The 11,490-nt window shown below is 39.7% G+C and overlaps 1 non-coding gene across 1 annotated transcript; it reads right to left on the reverse strand.

Moving 5' to 3' along the window:
* Nucleotides 1-6,622: 6,622 nt before the first annotated feature.
* TRNAE-UUC (transfer RNA glutamic acid (anticodon UUC)) lies at nucleotides 6,623-6,694 on the reverse strand. The gene has a single exon. It is a non-coding gene; the product is annotated as a tRNA-Glu (tRNA).
* Nucleotides 6,695-11,490: the final 4,796 nt, after the last annotated feature.

Consider the following 11,490-nt stretch of genomic DNA (forward strand, 5'->3'; position numbering starts at 1 on the left):
CATGCTTGTAGTTTCTGTGAGTTACTTTTTCTGTAATCTTTTGGTGTTTCCACTTGCCAGTTTCTAACTGAATACTATTTTGTCTCATTGTATAACTTTCTGTCAGCAGGGTCAATTTCATTCAGTTATAAGAAAAAGTATTCTTTTCATAATATGAAATTAATAAAGCAGTTTTTAAAGCAATCTTCCTGGTACACACCTTGTTTTATTTTTTGTTAATGTTACCTTTCCTCTTCTAGCTCCCTAGACACAAAATATCAATTGTCTTTGGTGATTTTTTGTCCTCAACCAACCAGGAAGGATCATATTCATAATTCAATATCTGATAGAACTTTAAGAATGGCATTGTTGTTGTTGTTTAGTCGCTAAGTTGTGTCCAACTCTTTGCAATCCCATAAACTGCAGCATGCCAGGTTTCCCTGTCCTTCACTATCTCCCTGAGTTTGCTCAAACTCATGTCCATTGAGTCAGTGTGCCATCCAACTATCTCATTCTTTGTTGTCCGCTTCTCCTCCTGCCCTCAATCTTTCTCATCAGGGTCTTTTCCAATGAGTTGGCTCTTTGCATCAAGGGCCAAAGTATTGGAGCTTCAGCTTCAGCACCAGTCCTTCCAATGAATATTCAGGGTTGATTTTCTTTAGGATTGACTGGTTCGATCTCCTTGCATGTCCTACTGTTTTCGAGGAGTGTGAGTCCACCATCTTCATAAAAATACCTTAGTGGGGAAGCTCTTGAGAATGTGGGACCTCTGGTTCTATCCTGTAGAACAAGAAGCGCTACTTAGTCTCTCAGTCATGTGGACTGTGCGACCCTAGGGACTGCAGCCTGACAGGCTCCTCTGCCCATGAGGATTCTGAATATTGGAGTGGGTTGCCATGCCCTCCTCCAGGGGATCTTCCCAACTAGGGATTGAACCCAGGTCTCCCACATTGCAGGCAGATTTCTTTACAAGCTGAGCCACCAGAGAAGCCCAGAACCAGAGTGGGAACTCCAAATGATCCCATTTTTAGTAAGCTTTCCAGGTAAATTCTACGTGTATATCACTAGAGCCACTATTGTAATGTGTGTATGTTGGAAAGTGAAGTGTTAGTTGCTCCAGTCCTGTCTGACTCTGCGACCACAATGGACTCTAGCTCACCAGGCTCCTCTGTCCATGGAATTGTCGCCAAGCAAGAATACTGGAGTGGGTTGCCATTTCCTTCTCCAGGGGATCTTCCCCACCCAGGGATAAAACCCGTGTCTCCTGTGTCTCCTGCATTGCAGGCAGATTCTTCACCGACTGAGCCACCAAGGAAGCTGTACGTATATTTCATGAACACATATGTGTATCATGTCACATTAAGTGTAAACAAAGTAAGTGTAATAACATGATGAATACTTCCTGAATTCACGGGGCAAAAGCATTAAAAAAGAAAAGTACAAGACCTTAAAGTAGACTGATTAATAAAAAGGGTAGGGACAATGGCAGATGAGGGTACTGGAGTTGAGATGCCAAGTACCAAGGTTACCTTCTGCTGTACATTTTGGTGGGGGGGTCTGACTTGGGGCTTTTTCTGTAGGACTTTGTCATCTGGAAAGGGAGAATATTTGACTGTTTTAACTGACAACAAGCTCAAGAAGACCAGACTCAGCAAGACCGAGGCTGTTTTTCTGTGTTTTGCTTTTTGTCTTCAATGTAGACTGGTTAATTTTTAGAATAGAGCAGAAAGAAATCTCAAATATCCTTCAATCCAGTGTTCTTCATAGTGGGAATTGCCTGTAAATTACAGCTCTTGAAATCAGTTTTGTGGGTCACAACAAGCAATTTTTTAAAAGAAATGCATCTGTTCATCACCCACAAGTAGTGTAAGAATTATTACTTTGAGGAGCTTGTTTTAGTTTTACATGTAGAATAATGTCACCTTGTAAGATGTATTTCTAACATCTTAAACCAGCCCCTGGGGTCTCTGTAAACTGAAAGAAGCTGAAAACTCTTGAGTCTTTCACATAGGATACCTTCTATCTCATTTTCATTTTTGAAGTTTCCTACATTCATCACAACTTGTCAAGTATAGCTTCATGGAAATAACCTATTGAGATCCTTTCTGATAGAGATCCGAAAAGGATGCCATTAGGCCAAATGTTTCCAAGCGAATGGCAGAATTTGGTCCAGAAGTAAATCAGTCAGGAGGACCAATTTCTGCAGAAAGGTTAGAGAAGAGCAGAGCCACTGGGGATGTGCCCCTCCAGCACTTCACATCCCCTAGCAAGGCTAGTATCCCAAAAAAAAAAAAAAAAAAAAAGCAGACAGTAGAACAGAGAAGTGGTAACATGAGCACGACTCAGTTTGGTGGTGTTAGCTTTAAAGATAGAACACAGGGGCTCTGAGCCAAGGAATGTGGGCAGGCTTGAGGGGCTCAAAAAGCAGAGAAATGTATTCTTCTCTGGAGTCTCAGTAACGAATGCAGCCCTGCTGACACCTTAAACAAAAAAAGCAGTACCAAGTGTTGGCAAGGATGTGGAGAACTATAACCTTCAAACATTGCCGGTGGAAAAGTGTAATCATGCACTTGCTGTGGAAAGCATTGTGACCGTCCTCCTAAAAGTTCTACGTAGAGCTACCATTCGACCTAGCAATTCCACTTGTAGGTATATACTCAAGAGAATTGAAAACGTGTTCGCAAACCTGTACAAAAGTGTTTATAATAGCATTACAAGCATACCTCAGAGATATTGCAAGTTCAGTTCCAGAATAGCAATAAAGTGAATATCACAATAAAGCAAGTCACAATATTATGTTTATATTACACTGCAGTCTATGAAGTGTGCATTATATCTAAAAAATACATATCTGAATATAAAAATACCTTATTGATAAAAAGTACCAAAACAATTACAATAGAAACATCAAAGATCATCAATCATGAATCACTGAAATAAATATAGTAACAATAAAAATTTGAAATATTGCAAAATTACCAAGATGTAACACAGAAACACAAAGTGAGCAAATGCTCTTTCAAAAATGTCACAATAGACATTTTGCTCAAGGCAGGATTGCCACAAACTTTCTATTTGTAAAAATCACAAGAAAGCAAAGCACAATAAAATGAGGTCTGCCTCGAGGTATGAGGTATGATTTGTAGTATATAGCAATCAAAACTTAGGGGAGACTGCTGATTAAATTTGCCAAATTGACTACAAGGTTTTTTGTTTCCTTTCTTTGTGAAATCTCACAAGAATAAGTGAAAGTCGCTCAGTCATGTCCGACTCTTGCAACCCCATGGGTATACAGTCCATGGAATTCTCCAGACCAGAATACTGGAGTGAGTAGCTTTTCCCTTCTCCAGGGTATCTTCCCAACCCAGGGATTGAGCCCAGGTTTCCCACATTGTAGGCAGATTCTTTACCAGCTGAACTACAAGGAAAGCCCAAGTAAACTAATAATCCTTCTTAACTTTCTACTTTGGAATACTTTTACATCTACAGAAGAGTTGCAAAGGTAGTAAGGAGCGTTCCTGTATACCTTTCATCTAGATTCCCCTAAGTTAACATATGTCACCTATTAAAATTAAGAAATAACATTAGTTCAGTATATTAACTAAGCTAGACACATTATACAAATGTTAACAAGTTTTCCCCAAAGTCCTTTTTCCTCCCCAAGGTTCAATCCAGGATACTGATTGTATTTAGTCATCATGTCTCCTCATTCTCCTACATTCTCTGACAGTTCCTTATTATTTTATGTTTTTAATAACCTTAACACTTTTTGAAGAGTCCTTATCAGCTGTTTTGTAGGATGGCCTTCAATTTGGACTTGTCTGATGTTTTCTCATGATAACTGGGATTACTATGAGATTTGGGGAATAAGACCACAGCGTTGATAGCTCTTTTTATCATTCATATAAATTATATGATATCAACATGACTTATTGGTGGTGGTGTTTACTTTGATCCCTTAGCTAAGTTTTTCCTCTGTAAATTTCTATTTCTCCATTTCCATACTCTATTTCTTAGAAATCAGTCATCTAGTCCAGCTCATAGTCAATAGAATGGGGAGGTGGATTAAGCTTCACCTCTTGGAGGAAGAAGTACCAAAGAATTTGTGAGTATAAAAATAAACACAATTATAATAAATTGGAGGTGAGATACTTTGAAGCTATGCAAATATCTTGATTTCCTTAAAGTTTTGCCCATTAGGTTTAACATTCATCAGTGGGTCTTACCTGCATCAAATTACTTACTTTGGTGTTCTAATGGTGGATTTTCTATGTCCTTCATATCACCTACATTTATTACTTGGAATTACTCTGTAAGTAAGTCCTACCTTATTTATTTAATCATTAACTTATATCAGTATTGCTATTGTTGTTTAGTTGCTAAGACATGTCCGGCTCTTTTGTGAGCCCATGGACTGTAGCCTGCCAGGCTCCTCTGTCCATGGGATTTCCCAGCAAGAATAATGGAGTGAGTTGCCATTTCCTTCTCCAGGGAATCTTCCTGACCCAGGGACTGAATACACGTCTCGGCATTGCAGTCAGATTCCTTACCACTGAGCTACCTCGATGTTTATTCTTTGTGATATAATCAAATAGCATCTTGATTTTCTCAAATTGATCCAGTTTTGTCCTTTAGAAGCTCTTTGGTATTGGCTCATGTCCCTTTGACATGTCCAATGTGTTAGGCAGAATTTTAAAGATATTCCCCTCAAGATTCCTCGTCCTTCAATAAATACTAATCTTGGTATTGCTGTAAGGAGTTTTTCAGATATAATTTAACACTCAATCAGTTGACTTTAAGAGTGGGAGATGATCCTGGACTATCCTGATCTGCTGAGTAAAATCACATGGAGTTGTTAAAGCATAGACCCTTCTCTAGCTGGTGGCAGAAAGAGGAAGGCAGAAAAGAAAGGAGAGGATGTCGAGGACGTTCAAAGCAAAGAGATTGATTCAATTTGTCATTGCTGGGTTTGTAAAATGGAGGTGACCAAGAGCCAAGAAATATAAGGAGTCTCTAGAAGCTGGAAAAACAAAAACAAAAAACAAAAACAACCCTCAGTCAACAGCCAGGAAGGAAACAGGGACCACAGTCCTCTAACTGCATGGATTGAATTCAGCCAACAACCTGAATGAGTCCAGCAGCAGTTCTCCTCAGAAACCTTCAGATAGGAGTCCAAGCTTACTGCCACCCTGACTTCAGCATTCTGAGACCTTAAGCAAGGATCCAGTTGAGCCCGCCGGATTTCTGTTTCAAGCACTACTTTGTGGTTATTTGTTACACAGCAAAGGAAAACAAATACATTTGCATATTCTTTACAAAACACTTCTTTACTTTCTAAGTACTACAAGACATTCCAGGTTCATCTTGTACTTCCCCTGCCCTGATCCTAGGATCAACTATTTCTTTAAGGAGTCATGGTTCTTTTATTAGAAAATGGTATTTAGAAACCAAGATCTGTTGCCCTGTGTGTGTTCATTGCTAATGGGGCGGGCATGTGTCTAGGCCTCTCAGTGGACAGAACTAACTGTGCACACACACACACACACACACACACAGGAGTTCATATTGATGTCTCGACACTAAATCTTTTCCTTTTTGCAACTTTTTTCTCTGACGTTGGAAACTTGGCTTCCACTATCTACAACATATAATATAAACTCTTGTTTAACCTTCTGCTGCTGCTAAGTCGCTTCAGTCGTGTCCGACTCTGTGTGACCCCATAGACGGCAGCCTATCAGGCTCCCCCGTCCCTGGGATTCTCCATTATTCCCTATCCACTTCAAGGAAGTGATTTCATACATTTTGCTATGGTCTGAATGTTTGTGTCTCCCAAAAGTTAATTTGTTGAAATGTTAATGTGAAATGTGATTGTATTAGGAGATACTCAGTCATGAAGGCAGACTTTTCATGGATGGAATTAGCGTCTTTATAAAAGAGACCCAGAAAGCTCCCTAATCCTTTCCACCATGTGAGGACACAGTGAGATTGGCAACCTACAACCCAGAAAACAATTTCATTAGAATTCGACCATGCTGGCACCTTCATCTTTGACTTCCAACCTCCAGAAATGTGAGAAATAAATTTCTGTTGTTTATAAGCTACCCAGCCTGTGGTGTTTTATTATAGCAGCCCAAATAGACTAAGACATGTGTAATTCAGTTAGATGTATCTGTACTCTTTCCTGTATTCTCCTGACATTCTAGTTGACTTTAAATTTCCATGTAGAAGGCTTTCTCAACTTTGTACTGTTGACATTTTGGGGCTGGATCATCTTGTTTGGATGGTTGTCTTGTGAGTTGTTGGATGTTTATCAATATTCCTAGTCTCTACTAGGGTGCCAGTAGCACCAAGTTCCCCAGTGTGAGAACAAAAAATGTCTGCAGGTACTCCTAAATATCCCCTTATGGGCAAAATCACTCCCAGTTTAGAAGTACTAACATAGGTAAAAGTCACTCTGTGGTGTATGGTTTTATGGGTTTGCATATGCGTGTTATCGCCATAACATATAGAAGAGTTCTACCACCCTAAGAATTCCTTTTTGCAGCCTGTTTGCTATCAAACACATCCATTACCCCCAATCCCTGTGACCCACTGATCTGATTTTTTTTTTTTTTTTTTTGCCACACGGCTTGTTGCACCTTAGTTCCCCAACCAGGGATTGAACCCAGGTCACAGCAGTGAAAGTGCTGAGTCCTAACCACTGGACCATCCGGGAATTTCCCTCACTAATTTGATTTTAATTCCATAATTTTAACTTTTTTAGTACATCATATTAAATGTAATTACACAATAGGTAGCCTTTAGTATCTGACTTTATTCAACTAGTATAATGCACTTAAATTTTGCATGATTACATGTTGTTGCATGAAACAAAAGTGTATTTCTTTTTACTGCTGAGTAGTATTCCATTTTATAGATGTGCCAATATTTATTTATATATTCAACTGTTGAAGAACATATGGATTATTCCCAGATTTTGGAGACTATGAATAATGCTACTATGATTATTCATTTGCAGGTTTTTGTGTGAATATGAGTTTGAAATTCAGCTGAGTCATATGGTAAATATATATTCAACTTTATATTAAACTGCCAATTTGTTTTACAACATAGCGGTATCATTTTGCATCCCCAGAAGCAATGCATGAGAGTTCTTCTTTCACATTCTCACCACCATATGCAATTGTGGAGGGTTATAAAAATTTTATCCATCCCAATAAGTATGCACTAGTATCTCATTGTGGTTTTAATATGGATTTCCTTAATGACTCTCAATATTGAGCATTTTTTCATTTATGTTTTTTTCCATTTGGATATCCCTTCAGTTAAGTCTCTTCAGGCATTTTGACAATTTTAGAAAATTGTATGTTTATTTACTTGTCTATGTTGGCTGTGCTGGGTCCTGGTTGCTGCACACAGGCTTTCCCTAGTTGTAGCGAGCAAGGGCTACTCTCTGGTTGTGGTGCATGGGCTTCTCAGTGCTGTGGCTTCTCGCTGCAGAGCCTGGGCTCTAGGGCACTCAGACTTCAGTAGTCACAGAATGTGTGCTCAATAATTGTGGTGAGTGGGCTTAGTTACCCTTGGCATGTAAATCTTCCCGGACCAGGGATCAAACCGATCTCCCCTGCACTGGCAGGTGAATTTTCAACAACTGAAACACCAGAGAAAGTCCGGGTTATATTGACAATTTTTAATTGAATTTTTTTCTTTTGCTGAGTTTGAGAGTTCTTAAAATATTCAGAATATAAGTATTCTATAAGACATGTGATCTGCAAATACTTTCACACAGTATGGCTTGGCCTTTTTACTCTCTTAACAGTGTCTTTCATAGACCAAAAGTTTTCATTTGATAAAGGTCAATTTATCATTTTTTAATTAATGTCATACTGATACATATTTTCTTGTGGTGTCATACCTGAAAACTCATTGCCAAAACCTGTATATCACAGATATTCTCCTATATTTTCTCCTGGAAGTTATGAAGATTTTCTTCTGTCTTTGTTGTTGTTTGGTCATTCAGTCCTGTCCGACTCTTTTGCGACCCATAGACTGCAGCACTCCAGGTTTCCCTGTCCTTCACCATCTCCTGGAGTTTTGCTCACACTCATGTCCATTGAGTCGGTGATGCCATCCAACCATCTCATCCTCTGCCCTTCCCTTCTCCTCCTGCCTTCAGTCTTTCCCAGCACAGGTTCTTTTCCAGTGAGTCGACTCTTTGCCTTCAGGTGGCCAAATTATTGGAGCTTGGCTTCAGCATCAGTCCTTCCAATGATATTTAGAGTTGATTTCCTTGGTGGCTCAGACTGTAAAGCGCCTGTCTACAATGCGGGAGACCCGGGTTTGATCCCTGGGTCGGGAAGATGCCCTGGAGAAGGAAATGGCAATCCACACCAGTACTATTGCCTGGAAAATCCCATGGACAGAGGAGCCTGATAGGCTCCAGTCCATGGGGTCGCAAAGAGTCGGACTACGACTGAGCGACTTCACTTTTCTTAAGGATTGACTGGTTTGATCTCCTGGCAGTCCAACAGATTCTCAAGAGTCTTCTCCAACACCACAGTTGGAAAGAATCAGTTCTTCAGTGCTCAACCTTCTTTATGGTCCAACTCTCATATCCGTACATGACTACTGGGAAAAAACATAGCTTTGACTATATGGAACTTTGTTGGCAAAGTAACGTCTCCAATTTTTAATGTGCTGTCTAGATTTGTCATAGCTAATATGGGAGACCTGGGTTCGATCCCTGGGTTGGGAAGATGCCCTGGAGAAGGGAAAGGTTACCCACTCAAGTATTCTGACCTGGAGAATTCCATGGACTGTATACCCCATGGGGGTCTCAAAAAGTCAGACATGACTGAGTGACTTTCACTTTCACTTTCTTACAAGGAGCAAGCATCTTTTAATTTCATGGCTGCAGTCACTATCTGCAGTGATTTTGGAGCCCAAGAAAATAAAGTCTGTCACTGTTTGCACTGTTTCCACATCTATCTGCCAAGAAATCATGGGACTGGATGCCACGATCTTAGTTTTTTGAATGCTGAGCTTTAAGCCAGCTTTTCACTCTCTTCCTTCATCTTCATCAAGAGGCTCTTTAGTTTCTCTATGCTTTCTGCCATAACAGTGGTATCATCTGCATATCTGAGGTTGTTATTTATCCTGGCAGTCTTGATTCTAGCTTGTGTTCCATCCAGCCTGGCATTTTGCATGATGTACTCTGCATATAAGTTAATAAGCAGGGTGACAATATACAGGCTTGTCATACTCCTTTCCCAATTTGGAACCAGGACATTGTTCCATGTCTGGTTCTAACTGTTGCTTCTTCACCTACAAACGGATTTCACAGGAGGTAGGTACGGTGGTCTGGTATTCCCATCACTTTAAGAATTTTCCACAGTTTTTTGTGATCCACACAATGAAGGCTTTAGCATAGTCAATGAAGCAGAAATAGATGTTTTTTTGGAATTCCCTTGGTTTTTCTCTGATCCAATTGATGTTGGCAATTTGATCTCTGGTTCCTCTCTGCCTTTTCTAAATCCAGCTTGAACATCTGGAAGTTCTCCGTTCACATACTGTTGCAGCCTAGCTTGATGGATTTTGAGTGTTACCTTGTTAGCAAGTGAAATGAGTGCATTTGTGGGGTAGTTTGAACATTCTTTTACATTGCCCTTCTTTCCGATTGGAATGAAAACTGACCTTTTCCAGTCCTGTGACAACTGCTGAGTTTTGCAAATTTGCTGGCATATTTAGTGCAGCACTTTCACAGCATCATCTTTTAGGATTTGAACAGCTCAGGTGGAATCCCATCACCTCCACTAGCTTTGCTCGTAGTGATGCTTCCGAATGCCCACTTGACTTCACACTCCAGGATGTCTGGCTGTAGGTGAGTGATCACACCATTGTGGTTATCTGGGTCATTAAGAATTTTTTTTGTATAGTTCTTCTGTGTATTCTTGCCACCTCTTCTTGATATCTTCTGCTTCTGTTAGGTCCATGCCATTTCTGTTCTTTATTGCGTCCATCTTTGCATGAAATGTTCCCTTGGTATCTCTAATTTTCTTGAAGAAATCTCTGGACTTTCCCATTCTATTGTTTTCCTCTATTTCTTTGCATTGATCATTGAGGAAGGCTTTCTTATCTCTCCTTGCTATTCTTTAGAACTCTGCATTCAAATGGTTATATCTATCCTCTTCTCCTTTGCCTTTCACTTCTCTTCTTTTCTCAGCTATTTGTAAGGCCTCCTCAGACAACCATTTTGCCTTTTTGCATTTCTTTTTCTTGGGGATGATTTTGATCATTGCCTTCTGTACAATGTTATTAATCTCCATCCATAGTTCTTCAGGCTATGATAGACTCTGTCTGTCAGATCTAATCCCTTGAATCTATTTCTCACTTCCACTGTAAAATAATAAGGGGTTTGATTTAGGTCATACCTGAATGGTCTAGTGGTTTTCCCTACTTTCTTCAATTTAAGCCTGAATTTTACAATAAGGAGTTCGTGATCTGAGCCAGTCAGATTCTGGTCTTGTTTTTGCTGACTATCTAGAGCTTTTCCATCTGCAGCTGCAAAGAATATAGTCAATCTGATTTCGGTATTGACCATCTGGTGATGTCCATGTGTAGAGTCATCCCTTATGTTGTTGGAAGAGGGTGTTTGCTATGACCAGTGCTTTCTCTTGGCAAAACTCTGTTAGCCTTTGCCCTGCTTCATTTTGTAGTCCAAGACCAAACTTGCCTGTTACTCCAGGTATCTTGACTTCCTTCTTTTGCATTCCAGTCCCCTATGCTGAAAAGGACATCTTTTTTTTGGTGTTAGTTCTAGAAGGTATTGTAGGTCTTCATAGAACCATTCAGCTTCAGCTTCTTTGGCATTAGCAATTGGGGCATAGACTTGGATTACTGTGATACTGAATGGTTTGCCTTGGAAACAAATTGAGATCATTCTGTCGTTTTTGAGATTGCACCCAATCAATACTGCATTTTCGACCCTTTTGTTGACTATGAGGGCTACTCCATTTCTTCTAAGGGATTCTTGCGCACAGTAGTAGACATAATGGTCTGAATTAAATTTGCCCATTCCCATCCATTTTAGTTCACTGATTCCTAAACTGTTGATGGTTCCCTCTTGCCATCTCTTGTATGACCACTTCCAATTTACCTTGATTTATGGACCTCACAGTCCAGGTTCCTATGCAATATTGTTCTTTACAGCATCAGACTTTACTTTCGCCACCAAACACATCCACACCTGGGCCAATGCTTCCGCTTTGGCTCAGCCTCTTCATTCCTTCTGGATCTATTTCTCCACTCTTCTCCAGTAGCATATTGGACACCTACCAATCTGGGGAGTTCATCTTTATTTTCTTAAGTCTTGCATCTACATTTTATGATTTACATTATGCTTTCATTTATATTTAAGTCATTTTTATATATCTAAATGTAAATTACCATTTAAGTACATTACATTTTGAGTCACTTTTCTATAAGTTGTGATGTATGTGCTGAAGTCCATAT

This window comes from Bos taurus, chromosome X (assembly GCF_002263795.3).
Source record: "Bos taurus isolate L1 Dominette 01449 registration number 42190680 breed Hereford chromosome X, ARS-UCD2.0, whole genome shotgun sequence".
Classification (NCBI taxonomy): domain Eukaryota; kingdom Metazoa; phylum Chordata; class Mammalia; order Artiodactyla; family Bovidae; genus Bos; species Bos taurus.